This window comes from Pongo abelii, chromosome 11 (genome assembly GCF_028885655.2).
Source record: "Pongo abelii isolate AG06213 chromosome 11, NHGRI_mPonAbe1-v2.0_pri, whole genome shotgun sequence".
Classification (NCBI taxonomy): domain Eukaryota; kingdom Metazoa; phylum Chordata; class Mammalia; order Primates; family Hominidae; genus Pongo; species Pongo abelii.
Genome location: NC_071996.2, coordinates 71,615,199 through 71,634,930, shown reverse-complemented (window position 1 = coordinate 71,634,930; position 19,732 = coordinate 71,615,199). Strand labels below are relative to the sequence as shown.

The following is a 19,732-nucleotide window of genomic DNA, read 5'->3' as shown; positions in this document are numbered from 1 at the left end:
CATGACCTCATTTTTGTAAAGCAAACTCTGTGTGTGCATATGTAAAGATACCTATGTGAATACGGAGAGAAATAGGAAAGGGTATACACTCTTTTTAATATGGGTTACTTGCAGATAGAAGGTGTGGGCAAAACAAAGGCAAGGATGAGGTAACAGGAAAAAGAAAAGTTAGCTTTTAAAAACTGCACTGAAAATGATAGGATCTGACACAATGAAAGCAAGAAAAAAGTCCTGCCTTCCCCCCACCAAAAAACCCCAAAACAAAAAATCCTGAATTGAATGGGGCCTTTATATCCAATGACCAATTCACAGGGAAAACAGAGAATAAAGGAAACAAGTGCAGCTATTCTCTAATCATCAAACCAGCAGGGGAATCTGAAATACAAACAAATTGATTTATTCAATAGAAATAAATTACACACACAAAATGGAGAGGGAATACAGCACGTTCTCACCTATAAGTGGCAGCTAAGCCATGGGTACACATGGACACAGGTGGACATAATAGACACTGCAGACTCCAAAAGCGGGGAGGTTGGAGGGGGATAAGTGTTGAAAAATTACCTTTTGAGTACAGTGTTCAGTATTTGGATGATGAGTACACTAGAAGCCCAATATCCCCCATTACACATGTAATATCCATGTAACAAACAAGCATAAGTAACCTCTGAATCTAAAACAGAACAATCAGAGAAAATGAAGGAACAAGCTTTAAAACAGCAAATCTATTTATGACAATGTTTATCTAAAACAAAACAATCGGAGAAAATGAAGGAGCAAGCTTTAAAACAGCAAATCTATTTATGACAATATTTATGACACAATTATAAATTTAAATAATGGATATTTGATAGTTAAGGAATTATTAATTTTTCAGATATGATGATAATATGGTTATTTATAAAAGAGTTTTTATCTTTTAGGTCAATTACTTACCTAATTAACCTAAGTATTAATGAATGAAATATATAATATCTGGGATTTATCCAAAATAATACAGGACTGTAAGGAATGGATAAAGGTGTGGACAGGGCAGGATGACCTATGGGTTGTTGTTGGGGCTGGCGATATGTACATGGGCATTCATCATACTATTCTGTCTAGTTTTATGCATGTTTTAAGTATTCAATTATAAAAACTTAAAATATAACATGACCGGGCCAGGCATGGTGGCTCACGCCTGTAATCCCAGCACTTTGGGAGGCCGAGGCAGGCGGATCACGAAGTCAGGAGATGGAGACCATCCTGGCTAACACGGTGAAACCCCGTCTCTACTGAAAATATAAAATTAGCCAGGCGTGGTGGCGGGTGCCTGTAGTCCCAGCTACCCGGGAGGCTGAGGCAGGAGAATGGCGTGAATCCGGGAGGTGGAGCTTGCAGTGAGCTGAGATTGTGCCACTGCACTCCAGCCTGGGTGACAGAGCGAGACTCCGTCCCCAAAAAATAAAAATAAAATAAAATAAAATAATAACATGACCACACTTTGTTATTTATACAGAATATGCACATATTTTTAAAAGAAATTAAGAAGACTGATTTTGATATTTTTTAAAATTCTCCTGACTTAAACATTCTCCTGAATTAGTTAAAAACTGCATTGTAGAGGAGGAGGGGGATACACTGAGATTAACTTCAGGTCCGATACCTGTGCCGGGATGAATATCTTATTAGGAATGAGCTGCCAACTCAATGGAAGGTATAGTTTTGCTGTCAGCGTTTTACACTTCTGAATACCCACTCAAATGTTCACTGTTCCTTTGCCATACGGTGTTAAAAAAGCAGATACCTCATTGCTATTTTTTAAAATGCTTCAAATGCTTTCCTTGTGGTTATGGAGTTGAGCCTGTATTTGCAAGGCAATACTACCTCGCAAATGTCAATACAAGTATTTTGGATAGTAATCAACAAAACTAATCAGGTGCCAGGTATGTCTTGTGCAAAATGCTTTGCCAGGTGTTTTTGGAAATACAAATAATATAGGACACTAACTTGGCCCTCAACAAGCTTGCAATATCTGGAACAGTTGATGGTTTTACACCTAAATATCTTTATCCTCTAGATACACTGGATTCATTTAGTTTGCAAGATTTATTGACACTGTTATGTTTACTGAAATTTGTGAAAGACCATCCCCCTTTGTGCTTTTCTGAATATCATGTTACTGTCCTGCTCAACTACAAGAACGTAAACTTGACTTTATGGTAGTTGTTTATTTTTAAATGTAAGTTATTAGTTTGAAGGCAAACTGCCTATAAACTAATTTGAGTGCAAAATTGATGGGGTTTGGGACACATTACCCCAAAATATGGAATCTTAGCATTTAAGGAAATGGCAGAAGCAGTATGTCACGTTCACCCTTGCCCCTTCTTTCTTGAAGCAGGTCATAAAATGTAGCTGACCTTCCCCTGAAGTAGGTCATAAGACACTCATTCCAGAGGTGCCCTCCCTGTACCTGGAGGAAAGAAATGAGCCTATCTCTGAAGACACAAAGACAGAAGAATCTGAACAAACAATGATATTGGCTGTGGGTTTGTCATAAAAGACTCTTATTATTTTGAGATATGTTCCATCAATACCTAGTTTATTGAGAGTTTTTAACATGAAGGGATGTTGAATTTTATCATATGCCTTTTTTATCAAATGGTTTTTTAAAAAAACCCCATGAGATGATCATGGGGTTTTTGTCTTCAGTTCTGTTTGTGTGATGAATTGTTTATTGATTTGCATATATTGAACCAGACTTACATCCTGGGAATGAAACCTACTTGATCCTGGTGGATAAGCTTTTTCATGTGTTGCTGGATTTGGTTTGCCAGTATTTTATTGAGGATTTCTGCATCAATGTTCATCAGGGATATTGGCCTGAATTTTTTTTTTTTTTTTTGTATGTCTGCCAGGCTTTGGTGTCAGGATGATGCTGGCCTCATAAAATGAGTTAGGGAGAAGTCCATCCTTTTCAATTGTTTGGAATAGTTTTAGAAGAAATGGTACCAGCTCGCCTTTGTGCCTCTGATAGGCTTCAGCTGTCTGCTTCTGGGCTTTTTTTGGTTGGTAGTCTATATATTACTGCCTCAATTTCAGAACTTGTTATTGGTCTATTCAGGGATTCAGCTTCTTCCTGGTTTAGTCTTGGGAGGATGAATGTGTCCAGGAATTTATCCATTTCTTCTAGATTTTCTAGTTTATTTGCATAGAAGTGTTCATAGTATTCTCTGATGGTTGTTTGTATTTCTGTGGGGTCAGTTGTGATATCCCCTTTATCATTTTTATTGTCTCTATTTGATTTGTATCTCTTTTCTTTTTTATTAATCTAGCTAGTGGTCTATCTTAATAATTTTTTCAAAAATCAGCCCCTAGATTCATTGACTTTTTTTTTGAAGGGAGTTTTTGTGTCTCTATCTCTTTCTGTTCCACTCTCATCTTGGCTATTTCTTTTCTGTTAGCTTTTGGGTTTGTTAGCTCTTGATTCTCTAGTTCTTTTAGTTGTGATGTTACGGTGTCAATTTGAGATCTTTCTATCTTATCTTTTTTTTTTTTTTTTTTTTTTTTTTTTGAGACATAGTCTCGCTCTGTTGTCCAGGCTGGAGGGCAGTGGCGTGATCTCGGCTCACTGCAAGCTCCGCCTCCCAGGTTCACGCCATTATCCTGCCTCAGCCTCCCGAGTAGCTGGGACTACAGGCACCTGCCACCATGCCCGGCCAATTTTTTTGTATTTTTAGTAGAGATGGGGTTTCACCGTGTTAGCCAGGATGGTCTCAATCTCCTGAGCTTGTGATCCGCCCACGTTGGCCTCCCAAAGTGCTGGAATTACAGGCATGAGCCACCATTCCTGGCCTTCCTATCTTTTTGATATGGGCATTTAGTGCTATAAATTTCCCTCTTAACACTGCTTTAGCTGCATCCCAGAGATTCTAGTACACTGTCTCTTTGTTCTCATTGGTTTTAAAGAACTTCTTGATTTCTGCCTTAATTTCATTATTTACCCAGGAGTAATTCAGAGGCAGGTTGTTCAATTTCCATGTTGTTGTGTGGTTTTGAGTGGGTTTCTAAATCTTGAGTTCTAATTTGATTGTGCCTTGGTCTGAGAGATGGTTTGTTATGATGATTTCAGTTCTTTTGCCTTTGCTGAGGAGTGTTTTACTTCAGATCATGTGATAGATCTTAGAGTAAGTGCCATGTGGCAAGGAGAAGAATATATATGCTGTTGTTTTGGGGTGAAGAGTTCTGTAGATATCTATCAGGTCCATTTGATCCAGAGCTGAGTTCAAGTCCTGAATATCTTTGTTAATTTTCCATCTTGATGATCTGTCTAATATTGTCAATGGAGTGTTAAAGTCTCCCACCATTATTGTGTGGGAGTCTAAGTTTCTTTGAAGGTCTCTAAGAACTTACTTTATGAATCTGGGTGCTCCTATGTTGGGTGCATAGATATTTAGGATAGTTAATTCTTCTTGCTAAATTGAACTCTTTACCATTGTGTAATGCCTTTCTTTGTCTTTTTTGATCTTTGCTGGCTTAAAGTGTGTTTTGTCAGAAACTAGGATTCCAACCCCTGCGTTTTTCTGCTTTCCATTTGCTTGGTAAGTTTTCCTCCATCCCTTTATTTTGAGCCTATGTGTGTCATTGCATGTGGGATGGGTCTCTTGAAAACAGCATACCAATGGATCTTGTTTTTTTATCTAGATTGCTACGCTGTGTCTTTTAATTGCGGCATTTAGCTCATTTACTGAAGGTTTAAGGCTAGTATTGTTATGTATGGATTTGATCCTGTTATCATGATGCTAGCTAGTTATTTTGCAGAATTGTTTATGTGGTTGCTTTATAGTGTCACTGGTCTGTGTACTTAGTGTGTTTTTGTAGTGCTGGTAGTGCTCTTTCCTTTCCATATTTAGTGCTTCCTTCAAGAGTTCTTATAAGACAGGTCTGGTAGTAAGAAATTTCCTCAGCATTTACTTGTTTGAAAAGGATCTTATTTCTCCTTCACTTATGAAGCTTAGTTTTGCCAGATATGAAATTCTGGTTTGCAATATGTTTTCTTTAAGAATGTTGAATATTGGTCCCCAATCTCTTCTGGCTTGTAGGGTTTCCACTAAGAGGTCTGCTGAGAGGTCCGCTGTTAGTCTGATAGGCTTCCCTTTGTAGGTGACCTGGCCTTTCTCTCTAACTGCCCTTAACATATTTTCTTTTTACAAAAATATTGTATGTATTGTAGGCTGATTTCTTTAAAAAAAAAATTACAGGCTGGACGTATTGGCTCATGCCTGTAATTTCAGTGCTTTGGGAGGCCAAGGTGGGTGGATCACCTGAGATCAGGAGTTCAAGACCAGCCTGGCTAACATGGTGGAACCCTGTCTCTTCTAAAAATATAAAAATTAGCTGGGCACAGTGGCATGCACCTGTAATCCCAGCTACTTGGGAGGCTGAGGCAGGAGAATCACTTGAACCTAGAAGACAGAGGTAGTGAGCTGAGATTGTGCCACTGCACTCCAACTTGGATAAGACAGTGAGACTCCATCTCAAAATAAAACAATAGTAAATAAATAAAAGTTAAAAAATAAGATAAATAAAAATTTAAAATTTTTCATCATTTTTTATGGCTGCATAGTATTCCATGGTGTATATGTGCCACATTTTCTTAATCCAGTCTATCATTGTCGGACATTTGGTTTGGTTCCAAGTCTTTGCTATTGTGAATAATGCCGCAATAAACATACGTGTGCATGTGTCTTTATAGCAGCATGATTTATAGTCCTTTGGGTATATACCCAGTAATGGGATGGCTGGGTCAAATGGTATTTCTAGTTCTAGATCCCTGAGGAATTGCCACACTGATTTTAACAATGGTTGAACTAGTTTACAGTCCCACCAACAGTGTAAAAGTGTTCCTATTTCTCCACATCCTCTCCAGCACCTGTTGTTTCCTGAGGGGGGAGGGATAGCATTGGGAGATATACCTAATGCTAGATGACGAGTTAGTGGGTGCAGCGCACCAGCATGGCACATGTATACATATGTAACTAACCTGCACATTGCGCACATGTACCCTAAAACCTAAAGTATAATAATAATAAATAAATAAATAAATAAATAAAAATTTTCATAAGCTTATCCCAAACACTTTCTTATATCAATACATATACCTTTATCCAGTGATTTTTTTAAAATGGTTGTATCATAGTTAATCATATGAACTTGCTTGGCTAACCTCCTATAATTGGGCATTTAGATTGTTTCTAATTTGTCATCATTATGAATAATACTTTGAAGAATATCTTTGAATGAACATTTTGTTTATGTGTAATTGTTTCCTGACAATGAATTCCTAAAATTTGTACCATTTAAGCATGTTTATATGGATGCAGTTTGTAGTAGATTGTTTTTGCAATGCACAAATCTCTTTATATCCTTGCCCTTATCTGTAGTTCATTCCCACATTGGCTCTGTGTTTGGCCATGTTACTTGTTTTGGACAATGGGATATCAGCCTATAAGATGTAAACACAGACTTAAAAAAGCACAGTAGGGCTTGCTCTCTTGGAATGCTACCACCATATAAAGAAGTCTGGGCTGGCTTGCTGGAGACCTGTGGCTTCAAACACCAACACCAAACCACTTCAGACCATTCAGCCCAGTTGAGCTGCCCAATGATTGCAGACACATATATGATACTTGGTAAGACTTCCATTTGAAGTTACTTCAATTCTTTGTTTGTTTGTTTTTTGAGATGGAGTCTCCCCCTCTTACCCAGGCTGGAGTACAGTGGCATGCTCTCGGCTCACTGCAACCTTCACCTCCTGGGTTCAAGCAGTTCTCGTGCTTCAGCCTCCTGAGTAGCTGGGATTACAGGCATGCTCCATCATGCCCAGCTAATTTTTTGTATTTTTAGTAGAGACGGGGTTTTGCCATGTCACCCAGGCTGGTCTTGAACTCCTGAGCTCAGGCAATCCACCCTCCTTGACCTCCCAAAGTGCTAGGATTACAGGTGTGAGTCGCCACACCCGGCCTGGGTCACTTCAATTCTTAGCCTGCAGAATTGTCAGTGTTGAGGATCAGAGCATGGTACCCAAAATACAGCACCTTGGCATACTGAGTATGATAAGCTGGAGGAAACTGAGAAAACTGCACAATCAGGCAGGTCACTCTCTGTCCTTCTCCGACCTTTCTCTCTTGAAGCAAGTCATAAAAGAATTCTCTGACCTACATTCCCCAAAAGTAGGTTATAAGACCCTCATTCCAGAGGGGTCCTGTTCTATACGTGAAGTGCAAGAAGAAGCTGAGCAGGCCTTGTCAAGTTCCCCTAGCTTATTACCATTAGATCACACCCTTTTGTCCTCCAGTCACACTTCTGCACCACTGCCCATAAAAATACAGTTTTCCCTGGATCTTTAGGTTTTCTCTCTTTGGGTCTCCCGTGTAACAAGAGACAGGTTAACAAGAGAAAGGCATAAAAATTTGTGATGGGTGAGGAAAAGATATTACTCCTTCTCTACATCAGCAAGTAAAATATCTGTTGTTTTAAGCAGTGAAGCTTCAGGGTAGTGTGTTATACAGCAAAAGCTAACTGATACAAGCTTATATAGCAAATTCTTATGTTTATACATAGTTATTTTGGGGTCATTTGCAATTCCAAGTTGAAAAATGACACTAAGAGTGCTTAGTAACTGACTATATCAGCCAGTGGGTGTTTTATTAGTCTTTGGTAATTAACAGGTCATTGAATGTGGATTCTAAAGATACAAAATATCATTTCTCAATTTCTTTGGTATTAAAAACCCTCATTTCTTCTGCAGCAAGCAACTGTTTATTTGCTTAAATAATAAAAAAGCAAATGTTTAGTGATTCCCTAGGCAAAGACAGTGTTCTATATTTACAAAAAATTGAAAAATTATTTAATCATGACTATCAAGTTTTTAACAGAATAGCACCAGTAATTTTTTAAACAACTGTCAAACATGGTAAGTGATCATTTCAAAGGTGAACATTTTTTGTCTTAAATATTTTCCGAAATTTTTTCTCTATTTTTGTGATTTGAAATTTTTACCAGAAACTAACCAAGGGTGGTTCTGTTTATATTGATCTTTAATCTTTATACTTTGAAATTTTTCTGCTCAGAAAGTTAATTTGTTAAATGATTATTACTTCAATTTTATTGGCTTTGTTACTTCTTCAGGAAGCGTAACACTTCTTGTAGGTCTCCATTTTCTGTAATTTAAATTAATAATCTCTACTTCATCATTTTGTAATTTTTATGTTCTACAGTTTGGAAGAATTCTCACATTTATATATCATGTCACAGATTCCATTTCTTATGTTTGCTTGTTGTTTACTGTTTATAATGAAGATTTCAATTCTGTTATAGTAATGCATTTTTAGTTTTCTGTTCTCCTTCCTTATTTCCTTCTATTATCTTTTCACATAATTATTTTCTCTCCTCCTGTCTTTTACTCCTATTTCATTTATTTTACATGTCCCTGCTTCCTATTTGGTTTGCCAAACAGTTTTCTAAATTTTTTTTTTTTGGTGTCAATTTTAGTCACTTTTAGGCCTGTGTACTTGTTATCAGTGTATTAGGTCTGCCATGATAAAAGACTACAGACAAGATAGCTTAAACAACACAAATTTATTTTCTCACCATTCTGGAGGCTGGAAGTCCGAGATCAGGGTGGTGGCTGGTGTAGTTTCTTCTGAGGCCTCATCTTGCCTTGTAGATGACTGCCTTCTCGCTGTGTCCTCACATGGTCTTTCCTCTGTGCACGCACATCCCTACTGTCTTTTGTGAGCCAGGATGCCTCACAAGGATGCCTCTTCTTACAAGGATACCAGTCAAATTGGATTAAGGCGGATTAAGGCCTACTCTAACAGCCTCATTTTAACTTAATCACTGCCTTTAAAGGAACTATCTCCAAATGCAATCACATCCTGAAGCTTCTAGATAGGAATTGGGGTTGGAGAGGACAATGTAACCCACAACAGTACCTCAAGTATAAGTGCGACCTTCCCTTTTTGTCATTAATCATTGTGTGTATGCATCGTGTTTTGTTGTTTTATTCCTGCTTAGTCATCTTTGCACGAGTAGAAGTGATGAGTCTAGAAATAATGTTTACAATTAGATAAAGCATATAAGTTTACCTTGGAAGTGCTTTTTGTTCATTTGAATAGTTGTTTCTGTTCTTTGTTTTGTGTGGCAAAATACACATAACATAAAATTTACCATTTAAAATTTTAAGGTGCATGATTTAAAGATATTAAGTGTGTTCACAATATTGTGCAACGATTACCACTCTCTGGTTCCAGAAATTTTTCATCATCCTAAATGAAAACCCTCCATCCATTAAGCAGTCACTCTCTATTCTCTTCTCCCCTCCATCTCTGGCAAACGATAATCTCTTCTTTCCCTGTGGATATGCCATTCTGGTTATTTCATTAAAAAAATGGAGCCATGCAATATGTGGTCTTTTCTGTCTAGCTTTTTTCACTTAACATAATTATTTCAATGTTTATTTATGTTGTAGCATATATCAGTACTTAATTTCTTTTATAGTTGAATAATGTTCCATTGTATGCCACATTTTGGTTAACTACTCATCTGCTGATGAACATTTGGGTTGCTTTTGACTATGATGAATACGGTTGCCATGAACATCCACATACACATTTTTGTTTGAATGTCTATTTTCAATTCTTTGGTTATGTCCTCTAGGAGTGAAATTGCTGGGTCATATGGAAATTATATATTTAACTTATTGAGGAACTGTCAAATTGTTTTTCATAACAGACAGCTGTACCATTTTAAATTCCCACCAGCAATGCATGAAGGTTTCAATTTCTCCATATCCTTGTCAACCCTTGTTATTACCTATTTTTTTTTTAACTTTGGCCATCCTAGTGGGTGTAAAGTGATATCTCACTGTGGTTTTGATTTGCACTTCCCTAATGCTGAACACCCTGTTTATATATTCTGGACACCAGAGCCTTATCAGATATTTGATTTGCAAGTATTTTCTTCTATTCTATAGGTTGTTTTTTACTCTCTTGATAGTATCGTTTGATGCAAAAAAGTTTCAAATTTTGAAGAAGTCCAATTTTTATCTTCCTTCTTTTGTTGCTTGTGCTTTTGGTGTCATATTTAAGAACCATTGCCAAACTGAGGTCATAAAGATTTGCCCATATATTTTCTTCTGAGTTTTATCATTTTAGCTCTTACATTTAGGTCTTTGATCTATTTTGAGTTAATTTTTGTATATAGTGTGAGATAGGGGGTCCAACTTCATTTTTTTAACTTGTGGATATCCACTTGTCCCAGCACCATTTTGTTGGAAAGTCTATTATTTCCCTGTTGAATGATCTTGGCACTCTTGTCAAAAATCAGTTGGCCATAAATGTCTGAGTTTCTTTCTGTTTTCTGGTTGATTTGTAGTTTTCTTTTCCTTCTTTCCTGTCTTCCTTTTAGTGAAGCTAATTTTCTCTGGTGATATGTTTTAATTTCTTGTTTTTGTTTTTTCTATGTGTCTGTTGTATGTTTTTTTTTTATTTGAGGTTACCATAAGGCTTGCAAATAATATCTTACAACCCATTATTTTAAACTGATGACAACTTAACAGTAATTGCATAAACAAACAAGCAAAGAGAAAACTAATAAAAACTCTACATTTTAATTTCATCCCTCTGCTTTTAAACTTTTTGTTGTTTCTATTTATACTTATTGTACTGTCTTGGAAAGTTGTAGTTATTATTTTTGATCCCTTCATCTTTCTTTCTACTCAAGATATGAGTATTTTACATCCCACAATTACAGTGTTATAATATTCTGTGTTTTTCTGTGTACTTATTATTGTTGGTGAGTTTTACAACTTCAGATGATTTCTTATTGTTCATTAATGTCCTTTTCCTTCAGATTGAAGAACTCCTTTTAGCATTTCTTATGGGACAGGTCTGATGTAGATGAAATCCCTCACCTTTTGTTTGTCTGGGAAAGTCTCTATTTCTCCTTCATGTTTAAAGGATATTTTCACTGTATATACTATTCTAGGATAAATGGTTCCTTGCCTCAGCACATTAAGTAAGTCTTGCCATGCTCTCCTGACCTGTAAAGTAACCCCTGAAAAGTCCGCTGACAGACATGTTGGAGCTCCATTTTATGTTATTTGTTCTTTTCTCTTGCTGCTTTTTGGATCTTTTCTTTATCCTTGACCTTTGGGAACTTGATTAATAAATGCCTTGAGGTAGTCTTCTTTGGGTTAAATCTGCTTAGTGTTCTCTAACTTTCCTGTACTTGAATATTGGTATCTTTTTCTAGGTTTGGAAAGTTCTCTGTTGAATAAACTTGCTACCCAATCTCTCTCTCTCTCTATCCCCAAAAAGCCAATAACTCTTAGATTTGCCCTTTTGAGGTTATTTCTAGATCTTGTAGATCTTGTAGACATGCTTCATTTCTTTTTATTATTTTTTCTTTTGTCTCCTCTACTTTGTATTTTTAAATAGCCTTTCTTCAAGCTTACTAATTCTTCTGCTTGATCAATTCTGCTGGTAAGAGACTGACACATTCTTCAGTGTGTAAATTGCATTTCCAGGATTTCTGTTTGATTCTTTTTAATTATTTCAGTCTCTTTGTTGAATTTATCTGATAGGATTCTGAATTCCTTCTCTGTGTTATCTTAAATTTCATTAAGTTTCCACATAACAGCTATTTTGAATTCTCTGTCTTAAAGGTCACATATCGCTGTTTCTCCAGGATTGGTCCTGGTACCTTATTTAGTTAACTTTCTGAGGTCATGTTTTTCTAGGTGGTCTTGATGCTTGTGGATATTTTGTTGGTGTCTGGGCATTAAAGAGTTAGGTATTCATTGTAGTCTTCGCAGTCTGGGCTTGTTTGTACCCGCCCTTCTTGGGAAGGCTTTCCAGGTACTGAGCGTTGTGACCTAAGCTTCTGGTCCCTGCAGCTGTAACTGCATTAGGGGGGCACCCCAAGCTCAGTAATGCTGTGTTTCTTGTAGGTTCATAGAAGTGCCATCTTGGTGTTCTGGATAAGATCAAGAAGAATTTACTGGATTGCCAGGCAGAGACTCTTGTTCTCTTCCCTTACTTTCTCCTAGAGTCCTCTATCTGTGCTGAGCCACCTGGAGCTGGAGGAAGGGTGACACAAGCACCTCTGAGGCCACCACCACTGGGACTGCATTGAGTCAGACCTGAAGCCAGCACAGCACTGGTTCTCCAAGGCCCTTGTTAACCACTGTCAGGCTACTGCCTATGTTTTCTCAAGGACCTAGGGCTATACAATCAGCAGGTGGTGAAGCCAGCCAGATTGTTTTCTTTCCTTCAGAGCAGAGAGTTCCTCTGATCCTGGGTGAGTCCAGAGATGCCATCTGGGAGCCAGAGCCTGGAGTCAGAAACCTTAGGAATCTGCCTGGTGGTGTATTCTGCAGCTGAGCTGTCATCCAAGCCACAAGACAAAGTCCTTCCCATTCTTCCTTCCCTTTTCCACAAATAGAACAGTCTCTCCCCATGGTCACCACCACCCTATGCCCTTGCTGAGTACTGCTTGGCTACCACCAATGTTCATTCAAAGCCCAAGGGCTCTTAAGTCAGCTTGTAGTGAATGCTGTAAGGCCTGGGACTCTCCCTTCAGAGCAGTGGGCTCCCCTCTAACCCAAGGCCAGTCCAGAAACGTTGTCTAAGAGCCAAGCCCTGGAACTGGGGACTCCAAGAGTTCACTTGGTGCTCTACCTCATGGTGGCTGAACTGGTACCTAAGGCGCAAGCCAAGTCCCCTTAACTCTTCTGTCCCCTTTTATCAAGTACAAAGAGTCTCTGCCCATAGCCACCGCAGCTGGGAATGTGCTGGGTCACAGCTAAAGCCAGCACATCCCTGAGTCTCACCAAAGGCCCATGGTGAGTACTACCTGGGTATCACTCCTGATTATTCAGGTCCCAAGGGCACTTTAGTCATCAGATGATAAATCCTGCCAGGACTGGGTCCTTCCCGTCAAGGAAGCAGGTTCCCTTCTGGCCCAGGGTGTGTCTAGAAATGTCATCTCACTGGGTCACGTGCCCCCCAAATCTACTGGCTCTGAGCCCAGCACAGCACCAGGACTTGCCTAGAAATTTCAGCCCTTGTGGCCTACATTGCCTTTTAAGTTTGGATAGGACCCTAGAGCACTTTAGCCTGTAAGTGGCAAGGCTTGTTGGAATTCAGGTTCTAACCTCCGGGATGGGTGATTGCCCTCTGGCTAGGTCTGCTCTAACTGCTCTCTCCATGGACACAAGCTGAGTTTTTCCCAGTGTTGCTTTCCACTGCGACAGGGAAGCACTGAGTTTCAATGCAAAGTCCCACAGTCACTGTGCTCTCCCTCTCCCAAGCATACAGATTCTCAGATTCTCTCTCTGTGCCATGCAGCTGCTCCCAAGATGATGGGGGAGGGGTGGAATTGATAATTCAAGTCACTCTTTCCTACTTTCTTCAGTGCCTCTTTCAGTGGTATGAAGTTAAAACCTGGCACTGTGATCACTCACCTGATTTTCAGTTTTTATCAGGTTTTTTTTTTGTGTGGATAGTTGTTCAATTTGGTATTCCCTGCAGGAAGGATGATTAGTGGAGGCTTCTATTTCGCCATCTTTCTCTGCTGCCTCCCCTGAGTTTATTTCTGAACTCTCAATTTTATTCCATTGATCTATATATCCATACTTGTGCCAGTAACACACTGTTTTGATTATCATAGCTCTGTAGCAGGTTTTGAAATCAGAAAGTGTGAGTCCTCAAACTTTATTCTTTTTCAAGATTGTTTTGGTTATTCTGGGCACCTTGAGATTTCATATAAATTTTAGGCTCAGCTTTTCCTATTTCTGAAAATAAGTGGCTGTTGAGATTTTGATAGGGATTGCATTGACTCTGGGGATCACTTTGAGGGGTATTTTCATCTTAATAATATTAAGTTTTACAATCTATGAACACAGAACATCTTTCCATTTATTTGTGTCTTATTTAATTTCTTACAGCAATTTTTTGTAGTTTTCAGTGTACAAATCTTGTACTTCCTATGTTAAATTTATTCTTAAGTGTTTTCTTTTTGATGCTGTTATAAATGGAATTGTTTTTAAATTTTTATTTTGGATTGATCATTGCTAGTGTATAGAAATACAACTGGTTTTTTTTTGCATGTTACTTTTGTATTCTGCAATTTTGCAAAACTTGTTTCTTAGCTATAATAATTTTTTTATGAGTGACTTTGGATTTTCTATATGAGTCCATGAGATCTACAAATAAATATATTTTTACCTCTTCATTTCCAATTTGGATGCATTTTATTTATTTTTCTTGTCTAATTGCCCTAGAATTTCTAGTACAATGTTGAATAGAAGTAGCAAACGACAGCATACTTGTCATGTTCCTGATCACAGGGAAAAACTTTCACCATTGAGTGTAGCGTTAGCTGTGGGGTTTTTATAAACGCCCTTTATCATGTTGAGGAGGCTCTTTTCTTTTCCTATTTTGTTGTGTTTTTTAAAAATCATCAAAAGATGTTGGATTTTGTGAAATGCTTTTTTCTGCATCAATTGAAATGATTGTGTGATTTTTTTTCTCCTTCATTTTATTAATCTGGTATACTGCTGTATTCCTCTGTTTTTGTGCTGCTGATAAAGACATACCTGAGACTGGGAAGAAAAAGAGGTTTAATTGGACTTACAGTTCCACATGGCTGGGGAGGCCTCAGAATCATGGCGGGAGACCAAAGGCACTTTTTACATGGCAGCAGCAAGAGAAAAAATGATGAAGCAAAAGTGGAAACCCTTAATAAACCCATCAGATCTCGTGAGACTTATTCACTATCATGAGAATAGCAGGAGAAAGACTGGCCCCCATGATTCAATTACTTCCTCCTGGGTCCCTTCCACAACACGTGGGAATTCTGGGAGATACAACTCAATTTGAGATTTGGATGGGGACACAGCCAAACCATATAATTTCACTCCTGGACTGTCCAAATATCATGTCCTCACATTTCAAAACCAATCATTCTTTCCCAATAGCCCCCCAACGTCTTAACACATTGTAGCATTAACCCAGAAGTCCACAGTCCAAAGTTTTATGAGACAAGGCAAGTCTCTTTTGTCTATGAGCCTGTAAAATCAAAAGCAAGCTAGTTACTTCCAAGATACAAAGAGGGTACAGATATTGGATAAATACAGCCATTCCAAATGGGAGAAATTGGCTAAAACAAAGGGGTTACAGGGCCCATGCACGTCCAAAATCCAGCTGGGCAGCCAAATTTTAAAGCTCCAAAATGATCTCCTTTGATTCCAGGTCTCACATCCAGGTCATGCTGACACAAGTGGTGGGTTCACATGGTGTTGGGCAGCTCTACTCCTATGGCTTTGCAGGGTACAACCTCCCTCCCGGCTGCTTTCGTGGACTGGTGTTGAGTGTCTGTGGCATTTTTAGGTGCATGGTGCAAGCTGTCAGTGGATCTACCATTCCAGGATCTGGAGGATGGTGGGCCTCTACTCACAGCTCCACTAGGCAGTGCCCCAGTAGGGACTCTGTGTGGGGACTCCCACCCCACATTTCCCTTCTACATGGACCTAGCAGATGTTCTCCATGAGGGCCTCACCCCTGCAGCAAACTTTTGCCTGGGCATCCAGGCATTTCCATGTATCTTCTGAAATCTAGGCAGAGGTTTCCAAAACTTAATTCTTGGCTTCTGTGCACCCACAGGCTCAACACCACATGGAGGCTCCCAAGACTTGGGGTTTCCACCCTCTGAAGCCACAGCCTGAGCTGTACATTGGCCCCTTTCAGCCATGGCTGGAGCAGCTGGGACACAGGGCACAGACTTCCTAGGCTGCACACAGCATGGGGAACCTGAGCCTGGCCCACAAAACCACTTTTTCCTTTTGGGCCTTTGGGGCCTGTGGGCCTGTGATGGGAGGGGCTGCCATGAAGGTCTCTGACATGGCCTGGAGACATTTTCCCCATGGTCTTGGGGATTAACATTAGGCTTCTTGCTACTTATGCAAATTTCTGCAGCTGGCTTGAATTTCTCCTCAGAAAATGGGTTTTCCTTTTCTATCGCATAGTCAGGATGCGAATTTTCCAAACTTTGATGCTCTGCTTCTCTTATAAAACTGAATGCCTTTAACAGCACCCAAGTCACCTCTTGAAGACTTTGCTGCTTAGAAATTTCTTCTGCCGGCTACCCTAAATCATCTCTCTCAAGTTCAAAGTTCCACAAATCTCTAGGGCAGGGGTAAAATGCCACCAGTCTCTTTGCTAAAATGTAACAAGAGTCAACTTTGCTCCAGTTCCCAACAAGTTCCTCATCTCCATCTGAGATCACCTCAGCCTGGACCTTATTGTTCACATAACTATCAGCATTTTGGGAAAAGTCATTCAACAAGTCTCTAGGAAGTTCCAAACTTTCCCACATTTTCCTGTCTTCTTCTGAGACCTCCAAACTGTTCCAACCACTGCCTGTTACCCAGTTCCAAAGTTGCTTCCACATTTTTGGGTATCTTTTCAGCAACACACCACTCTTGAAATGAATTTACTGTATTGGTCTGTTTTCATGCTGCTGATAAAGACATACCTGAGACTGGGAAGAAAAAGAGGTTTAATTGGACTTACAGTTCCACATGGCTGGGGAGGCCTCAGAATCATGGTGGGAGACAAAAGGCACTTCTTACATGGTGGCTGCAAGAGAAAAAATGATGAAGAAGCAAAAGTGGAAATCCTTGATAAATCCATCAGATCTTGTGAGACTTATTTACTATCATAAGAATAGCATGGGAAAGACTGGCCCCCATGTTTCAATTACGTCCTCCTGGGTTCCCCCCACAACATGTGGGAATTCTGGGAGATACAATTCAATTTGAGATTTGCATGGGGACACAGCCAAACCATATCAACTACATTGATTTTTGTATGTTGAACCACCCTTGCTTTCCTGGGATAAAACCCTGTTAATCATGATATATAAGCCTTTTAACATGCTGCTGATTTCAGTTTTCTAGTCTTTTATTGGACATTTTTGCTTTCATCTTCCTAAGGAAAGTGGCTTTGCTATCAGGGCAATACTGACCTCATAGAATGAATTAGGGAGTATTCTTTTCTCTTTTCTTTTTCAGAAAGAAATTAAGAAGGATTGTTATTAACTCTTTAAATGTTTAATAGCATTCACCAGTGAAGCCATTTAGTCCTGGGCAGTTATGTAGGGCAATTCTTCTAGCAACAAACTTCATCACCTTTCGTTTCTCGTGGCATATCTTGATTTTGCCTTCATTTTTGAATGATAGTTTTCCAGGTATAGCATTCTTTGTTGATAAGTTTGTTTGTTTGTTTGTTTGTTTAATCAGCACTTTAAATGTCATTTCACTACCTTCTGGCCTTCATGGTTTCTGCTGAGAAGCCAGCTGTTAATCTGATTAAGATTCCTTGTATGCAATGAATCATATCTCTCTTGGTGCTTTCAAGATTCTGTCTTTGTCTTTGTCTCCCAACACTTGTATGATTATAGTGTGTCATGGTGTGGAACCTCTTTACATTTATTTTTCTTAGAGTTGGTTCAGCTTCTTGGATGTGTAGATTCATATTGTTCTTCAAATTTGGAAAGTTTTCAGCCATTATATTTTCAAATATTCTTTCTGCCCCTTTTTCTTTTCTCCTGAAACTCCCATTATGTGCATATTGGTATATTTGAAGGTGTCTCACTTGTTTCTTTAGACTCTGTTCATTTGTATTCACCCTTTTTTTCTGCTCCTGAAAGTGTATCTTTTTCCTTTTCTTTTTCTTTTTTTGTAGAGACAGGGTTTTGCTATATTGTCCATGCTGGTTTTGAACTCTTGGCTTCAAGTGATTCTCCCACCCCAACCTCCCAAAGTGCTGGGATTGCAGGCGTCAGCTATTGCACCTGGCCTAAGTAAATAATTTCAATTTGACTTATGTTCAAGTTTGCTGATTCTTCTGACAGCTCGAATATACTGTCATGATGACTTTTTATTTCTGTTATTTAAACTTTTCGGCTCCAAAATTTCTATTTGGTTTGTTTTTATAATTTCTTCTTTTTATTGATATCATCTACTTGCTGAGACATTGTTCTTTTGGTTTCCTTTTTTTGTTTGTTTATGGCTTTCTTTAGCTCTTAAGCACTTTACAGAGAGTTGACAGTTGATTTAAAGATTTTAACTAGTAAACCCAATGTCTGGGTTTCCTCAAGGACAGATTCTGTTAATTTCTTTTTTCCTTAGACTGGGTCCATGCTTTGTAGTTTTTAGTTGAAAATTGGATATTTTGAACACTACAATTTGATAACTTTGAAAATCATACTGTCTTCTCAGTGTAGAATTTTTTTTTGTCTTTCTTATTGAAGGCAGTAGTTTTTTTGTTTAGTGACTTTCCTAAGCTATTTTTCTGGGATCTTCTTTGTTGATCTCTGAATTCTCTTTTTTTTTTTCTCAGCTTAATAGTCAGCCAGCTGTTTGACAGAGATTTACCTAGATGCCCGGAGCCAAAAAAAAGAAATTAATCGCAGATCTTTTCTGATTGGCTGTGTTGGACACTCCTGAATGCTTAGCCAGCCTATTTACAACCATGAGTTAGTGTTTATTTCTTGCTTATGCTAAACCACAAGATCAGCTACAAGTGAAAACTTATGGTCTTTTCTGTGCATACATCCTGCCTTGGATATACATGTGACTTTCTAGATTGCCTAGTGCTCAAATAAGCATTTCAAATCCCTTATTCCCCAAACAGTCTCACTCGCCAGCTTTTCCCACCCAGCTTTTGTCATGTCTGTTGTTTGCCTCAATTCTTGATTTTTGTCTCAGGTGGTAGCTGCTTGTTCATTTATCTTTCAATGTTTTTGAGGAATGTCCTCAACTCTGAAAGAGTTCCAAATTAGGCAATACAAAGGCAGGTCCATTGTGTCGGTTCTTCAGGAAACCCCAAGTTGGATCAAAACAAATGTGATTCCTTGGGAACAAGGTTTTCTCTACTTCCTTCAGGACCATATATTTATACTGGGGATTCAGGCTGCCATCTTCAAGATTACCATCATGCCAAGGAGGTGGGTGGGGAAAGGGTAAGTTAAAATGCCACAAAACTCTCTTACTGTGTCTTAGTGACGTTTCTTGGGTTAAATGTTCTCTTGGTTGCTGTAAACCTTTTTCCTATCTTCCACAGTTCCAGTAAGGATGATCTTGACAGTTTTTCCCATATTTTTGGTTTTCTGGGGAGGCACAGGCCCCTTAAGGTCCCTACTTTGCCATCTTCAATGATGTTACCAAGCCACTTCAGTGATGTTTGAATCCCTTTTCTATGTCTTCAATTGGATACCAGATTGATCCAAAACTACTAATTTAATTTCTTCGAGTATAGTTTCTTCTTTGATGATTGTAGAGAATAACGGTGAGGTTTTTTTTTTTTTTTCTCTGGCTCAATATCTGGCTCTCAGATGTGCTGAAAAGATGAACTATCTGAAAAACTTACCTTCCAGAATTAATTACTAGAAGCTCTTCTGGTTTTTATTCTACTTTTCTATAAGTCAATTTTTAAACCTTTTTTACTGATTCCCCCTTCTTTGGCCCAGCCCTAAATGGCGGAGTCTTTCAGGGATCAATTCTAGAATTTCTTCTCATTCTATACTCTCCTAGGAGATAGTATATTCTCTTAAGCCTATAAATACTGTAGATACCCCAGTGACTCCATAATTGATATCCTCAGTCTATTGTTACTTGTTGAGTTCC

At 38.6% G+C, this 19,732-nt stretch overlaps 2 protein-coding genes across 3 annotated transcripts in view; one reads left to right on the top strand and one right to left on the bottom strand.

Annotated features, from left to right (window-relative positions):
- The window catches only part of DHRS9 (dehydrogenase/reductase 9), a 49,361-nt gene extending 29,758 nt beyond the window's left edge, over nt 1–19,603 (bottom strand). Inside the window, exons 1-2 of one of the 2 annotated variants that reach the window (XM_054549451.2) lie at nt 19,476–19,603; nt 16,617–16,682 (exon numbers count right to left, since the gene is read on the bottom strand). The gene's annotated coding sequence lies outside the window, so the exon portion shown is untranslated. The remainder of the gene's footprint in view (nt 1–16,616; nt 16,683–19,475) is intronic. The other variant, XM_054549452.2, reaches the window with a different exon arrangement.
- Nucleotides 1–19,732, top strand: part of ABCB11 (ATP binding cassette subfamily B member 11) — a 183,684-nt gene that overhangs the window by 44,822 nt on the left and 119,130 nt on the right. The gene's annotated exons all lie outside the window — the stretch shown is intronic.